Source organism: Coregonus lavaretus (assembly GCF_964263955.1).
Source record: "Coregonus lavaretus genome assembly, chromosome: 26".
NCBI lineage: Eukaryota > Metazoa > Chordata > Actinopteri > Salmoniformes > Salmonidae > Coregonus > Coregonus lavaretus.
This window is the reverse complement of record NC_140013.1, coordinates 43,969,864-43,977,049: the sequence shown is the minus strand read 5'-3', so window position 1 is coordinate 43,977,049 and position 7,186 is coordinate 43,969,864.

The following is a 7,186-nucleotide window of genomic DNA, read 5'->3' as shown; positions in this document are numbered from 1 at the left end:
TCAGGACTTCTGCCTGGAAAACACACATGATTGCCCTCCTGAAACATTCCAACCCATCGTCCTATTAAAAGGCTTTCTTCACTTGCACACTTCAGGCTGAGGAGTGAGTTTCACAGAACCCCACCTGCTACACTAATACAAGTCTTCAAGATCCAGCAAGGTTAATTACATGGTTCGGTGATCCATGCTTATGGGATGAGAACCTTGCCTGAGACCTGAAGATGTGTTAGTTTGACATGTGTTACTTTGTGTTAGACATAGTATGGTTTAACGCAGGGGCGGACTGGCCATCTGGCATTTCGTGCAAATGCCAGATGGGCTGGTCCATTTTTAGCCCATTGGGCCTGTCTAACTTGTTTTTTTTGTGTGCAAAATTATAATTATCTGGCTAATAATAGGGGCCTCAAGGAAAATAATGGGCCTGGAGGAAGAAAATGGTCCGGTGTGTTAGAAATGCCTGGGCCGATTTTTGGTCCCATTCTGCCCCTGGTTTCAAGTCTATGGCAAGGGTCGTCATTGTAAGGTTAACATGTGACTGAATGGGTTAAGACTATGTTAGCCTGTTGAGCTAAAGCCTAGGCATTGGTCCTGTGACTTGGATGGGTCTCTTCAAGGAGGAGGTCAAAGGGGAGGTAACACAGCTCGTGTGATGAGTAACTTGTCTGAGACCTGAAAAGTTGCTTTGTCTGGTTCACAGGAGGCCCATCTGGTTCACAGGAGGCCCATCTGGTTCACAGGAGGCCCATCTGGTTCACAGGAGGCCCATCTGGTTCACAGGAGGCCCATCTGGTTCACAGGAGGCCCATCTGGTTCACAGGAGGCCCATCAGTCAAACTAACACGTCTTCATGTCTCAGCCAAGGTTGCTCATCACACAGCCTCGCAAGCGGCCTGATCCCGCCAGCTGACAGGAATGGTTCGCTACACGCAGTAATCAGAGGCTACTCATCACAAACCACCTCTCATTAAATGGGATCCTTCTGCTTCTGTTTGCCACATGTTGAACCCAGTCAGTTATATTGGTGCCGTGAAATCTCTGAGTAGGAGTTCAAAGGGGGGTGAAATGTTACCCAGGTGGTTCGATGAACCCTGCTGGAGACTTGAAGACTTGTGTTAGCTTCCAGAACTCATCCCTATGGGCTTTAGCTAAGTGTGCTTGTGACATGGAGGAGAACATGGAGGAGAAGTGGTTCGAACCCAGTCAGTCACAAGAACAAGATTAAATAGGGAGTGGAAAGGCTATCCTTAGAAGGGCTTTGACAGAGCTATTCAGCTATATTCTTATGGGGGCCAAATCGTGTTTTTGTCACACTCCCTTCTAACGCGGCCTGTGATGTCATAGAGGGGAACAGAAGGCCCCTTCTAACGCGGCCTGTGATGTCATAGAGCGGAACAGAAGGCCCCTTCTAACGCGGCCTGTGATCATCATAGAGCGGAACAGAAGGCCCCTTCTAACGCGGCCTGTGATCATCATAGAGCGGAACAGAAGGCCCCTTCTAACGCGGCCTGTGATCATCATAGAGGGGAACAGAAGGCCCCTTCTAACGCGGCCTGTGATCATCATAGAGGGGAACAGAAGGCCCCTTCTAACGCGGCCTGTGATCATCATAGAGGGGAACAGAAGGCCCCTTCTAACACGGCCTGTGATCATCATAGAGGGGAACAGAAGGCACAGTCATGTTCCAGAGAGTCTTAGCCTTCAGGAATGGGGTCATAATAGTTGATAGCCAAAGCGTTTCTAACGCTAGATTCAAATTCATAGGAAAAATAAATAAATTCAGCTTCAGAAACTGCCAGAAGTATCTGTTTACCAGAGTTTGATTATATCTGTTCTCCTCTGAATTTGAAAACTGAATCTGAATTGAGAAGTTGAATTTATGAAACTAAGATTAGAACTTGTGAGAATTCGTCGGCGAGTGGGTAACCCGCTTCTACCGTTCTATTGGCCAACGTGAGATCACTGGAGAATAAAATGGATGATCTCCTTTCGAGACTATCCTACCAACGGGACATTAAAAACTGTAATATCTTATGTTTCACCGAGTTGTGGCAGAACGACGATATGGATAATATACGGTTGGCTGGTTTTTCCATGGATCGGCAGGACAGAGCAGCTACGTCTGGTAAGAGGAGGGGCGGGGGTGTGTCTATTTGTCAATAACAGCTGGTGCGCGATGTCTAATATTAAGGAAGTCTCAAGGTATTGCTCGCCTGAGGTAGAGTATCTCATGATAAGCTGTAGACCACACTATTTACCAAGAGAGTTTTCATCTATATTTTTCGTAGCTGTCTATTTACCACCACAAACCGATGCTGGCACTAAGACCACACTCAACGAGCTGTATAAGTCCATAAGCAAACAGGAAAATGCTCATCCAGAGGCAGCGCTCCTAGTGGCCGGGGACTTTAATACAGGCAAACCTAAATCCGTTCTACCTCATTTCTACCAGCATGTTACATGTGCAACCAGAGGAACATAAACTCTAGACCACCTTTACTCCACTCACAGAGACACGTACAAAGCTCTCCCTCGCCCTCCATTTGGCAAATCTGACCATAACTCTATCCTCCTGATTCCTGCTTACAAGCAAAAAGCTAAAGCAGATAGCACCAGTGACTCGCTCAATACGGAAGTGGTCAGATGACGCGGATGCTATGCTACAGGACTGTTTTGCTAGCACAGACAGGAATATGTTCCGGGATTCATCCAATGGCATTGAGGAGTCCACCACCTCAGTCACTGGCTTCATCAATAAGTCCATCGACGATGTCGACCATACAGTGACCGTACGTACATATCCCAACCAGAAGCCATGGATTACAGGCAACATCCGCACCGAGCTAAAGGCTAGAGCTGACACTAATCCGGACGCTTATAAAACATCCCGCTATGCCCTCCGACGAACCATCAAACAGGCCTACTACACCGGCTCTGACTCTCGTCGGATGCTCGTCGGATGTGGCAGTGCTTGCAATCTATTACGGACTACAAAGGGAAACCCAGCCGCAAGCTGCCCAGTGACGCGAGCCTACCAGACGAGCTAAATGCCTTTTATGCTCGTTTTGAGGCAAGCAACACTGAAGCATGCATGAGAGCACCAGCTGTTCCGGACGACTGTGTGATCACGCTCTCCGTAGCCGATTTGAGCAAGACCTTTAAACAGGTCAACATTCACAAGGACGCAGGGCCAGACGGATTACCAGGACGTGTACTCAGAGCATGTGAGAATGCTGTTCATTGACTACAGCTCAGCGATCAACACCATAGTGCCCACAAAGCTCATCACTAAGCTAAGGACCCTGGGAATAAAAACCTCCCTCTGCAACTGGATCCTGGACTTCCTGACGGGCCGCCCCCAGGTGGTAAGGGTAGGCAACAACACATCTGCCACGCTGATCCTCAACATGGAGGCCCCTCAGGGGTGCGTGCTTAGTCCCCTCCTGTACTCCCTGTTCACCCACAACTGCGTGGTCAAGAACGCCTCCAACACCATCATTAAGTTTGCTGACGACATAACATTGGTAGGCCTGATCACCGACAACGATGAGAAAGCCTATAGGGAGGAGGTCAGAGACCTGGCCGTGTGGTGCCAGGACAACAACCTCTCCCTCAACGTGAGCAAGACAAAGGAGGTGATCGTGGACTACAGGAAAAGGAGGGCCGAACACGCCCCCATTCTCATCGACGGGGCTGTAGTGGAGCGGGTCGAGAGTTTGAAGTTCCTTGGTGTCCACATCACCAACAAACGATCATGGTCCAAACACACCAAGACAGTCGTGAAGAGGGCACAACAACACCTTTTCCCCCTCAGGAGACTGAAAAGATTTGGCATGGGTCCCCAGATCCTCGAAAAGACATACAGCTGCACCATCGAGAGCATCCTGACCGGTTGCATCATCGCCTGGTATGGCAACTACTCGGCATCCGACCATAAGGCTCTACAGAGGGTAGTGCGTACGGCCCAGGCCAAGCTTCCTGCCATCCAGGACCTATATACTAGCCGGTGTCAGAGGAAGGCCCTAAAAATTGCCAAAGACTCCAATCACCCAAGTCATACACTGTTCTCTACCAAACGGAAAGCGGTAACGGAGCGCCAAGTCTAGGTCCAAAAGAATCCTTAACAGCTTCTACCCCCAAGCCATAAGACTGCTGAACAATTAATCAAAAGGCCACCCAGACTATTTTCATTAACTCTATTTCTTGAACAGCATTGTTGGTTAAGGGCTTGTAAGTAAGCATTTCACGGTAAGGTCTACACCAGTTGTATTCGGCGCATGTTACAAATACAATTTGATTTGATGTGATATCTACCATATTGAACCAGAATGTATAAATATTGAATTTGAATGTAATTTTAAAAATGAACGCAATATTCATTCAATTCAGTTTCAAATCATGAAATACAAGTTTAATTTATGAATTAAATGATTTAATTTGTGCATTAAACATTAAAAACTATTTAATTCAATATCTAATACAAATTCTAATTTATAAAATCCAAATACAATTTCTGTTAGCACTGAAATTGCTCCATAGAGGGGTCACTCCACCACATTTCCATTCAAAAGGAATTTCACTGGTCGTTAAAGACATGTTGAATAGATCTTACCCTACGAGGTACGGAGCCTGCTGGTTTTCTGTTGTACCTGATCATTAATTGCACCCACCTGGAGTGCCAGGTCTAAATCAGTCCCTGATCCAGAGTTGAGTTTGAGGGTTAGAGGATACATTATAACATTAGTTTGAGGGTTAGTAGATACATTATAACATTAGTTTGAGGGTTAGAGGATACATTATAACATTAGTTTGAGGGTTAGAGGATACATTATAACATTAGTTTGAGGGTTAGAGGATACATTATAACATTAGTTTGAGGGTTAGTAGATACATTATAACATTAGTTTGAGGGTTAGTGGATACATTATAACATTAGTTTGAGGGTTAGAGGATACATTATAACATTAGTTTGAGGGTTAGTGGATACATTATAACATTAGTTTGAGGGTTAGAGGATACATTATAACATTAGTTTGAGGGTTAGAGGATACATTATAACATTAGTTTGAGGGTTAGTGGATACATTATAACATTAGTTTGAGGGTTAGTAGATACATTATAACATTAGTTTGAGGGTTAGAGGATACATTATAACATTAGTTTGAGGGTTAGAGGATACATTATAACATTAGTTTGAGGGTTAGTAGATACATTATAACATTAGTTTGAGGGTTAGTGGATACATTATAACATTAGTTTGAGGGTTAGAGGATACATTATAACATTAGTTTGAGGGTTAGTGGATACATTATAACATTAGTTTGAGGGTTAGAGGATACATTATAACATTAGTTTGAGGGTTAGTGGATACATTATAACATTAGTTTGAGGGTTAGAGGATACATTATAACATTAGTTTGAGGGTTAGTAGATACATTATAACATTAGTTTGAGTGTTAGAGGATACATTATAACATTAGTTTGAGGGTTAGAGGATACATTATAACATTAGTTTGAGGGTTAGTAGATACATTATAACATTAGTTTGAGGGTTAGAGGATACATTATAACATTAGTTTGAGTGTTAAAGGATACATTATAACATTAGTTTGAGGGTCAGTGGATACATTATAACATTAGTTTGAGGGTTAGTGGATACATTATAACATTAGTTTGAGTGTTAGAGGATACATTATAACATTAGTTTGAGGGTCAGTGGATACATTATAACATTAGTTTGAGGGTTAGTGGATACATTATAACATTAGTTTGAGTGTTAGAGGATACATTATAACATTAGTTTGAGTGTTAGTGGATACATTATAACATTAGTTTGAGTGTTAGAGGATACATTATAACATTAGTTTGAGGGTTAGTGGATACATTATAACATTAGTTTGAGGGTTTAGAGGATACATTATAACATTAGTTTGAGGGTTAGAGGATACATTCTAACATTAGTTTGAGTGTTAGAGGATACATTATAACATTAGTTTGAGTGTTAGAGGATACATTATAACATTAGTTTGAGGGTTAGTGGATACATTATAACATTAGTTTGAGGGTTAGAGGATACATTATAACATTAGTTTGAGGGTTAGTAGATACATTATAACATTAGTTTGAGGGTTAGTGGATACATTATAACATTAGTTTGAGGGTTAGAGGATACATTATAACATTAGTTTGAGGGTTAGAGGATACATTATAACATTAGTTTGAGGGTTAGTAGATACATTATAACATTAGTTTGAGGGTTAGAGGATACATTATAACATTAGTTTGAGGGTTAGTGGATACATTATAACATTAGTTTGAGGGTTAGTAGATACATTATAACATTAGTTTGAGGGTTTAGAGGATACATTATAACATTAGTTTGAGGGTTAGAGGATACATTATAACATTAGTTTGAGGGTTTAGAGGATACATTATAACATTAGTTTGAGGGTTAGAGGATACATTATAACATTAGTTTGAGGGTTAGTAGATACATTATAACATTAGTTTGAGGGTTTAGAGGATACATTATAACATTAGTTTGAGGGTTAGTGGATACATTATAACATTAGTTTGAGGGTTAGTAGATACATTATAACATTAGTTTGAGGGTTAGTGGATACATTATAACATTAGTTTGAGGGTTAGTGGATACATTATAACATTAGTTTGAGGGTTAGTGGATACATTATAACATTAGTTTGAGGGTTAGTGGATACATTATAACATTAGTTTGAGGGTTAGTGGATACATTATAACATTAGTTTGAGGGTTAGTAGATACATTATAACATTAGTTTGAGGGTTAGAGGATACATTATAACATTAGTTTGAGGGTTAGTATATACATTATAACATTAGTTTGAGGGTTAGTGGATACATTATAACATTAGTTTGAGGGTTAGTAGATACATTACAACATTAGTTTGAGGGTTAGAGGATACATTATAACATTAGTTTGAGGGTTAGAGGATACATTATAACATTAGTTTGAGGGTTAGAGGATACATTATAACATTAGTTTGAGGGTTAGTGGATACATTATAACATTAGTTTGAGGGTTAGTAGATACATTACAACATTAGTTTGAGGGTTAGAGGATACATTATAACATTAGTTTGAGGGTTAGAGGATACATTATAACATTAGTTTGAGTGTTAGAGGATACATTATAACATTAGTTTGAGGGT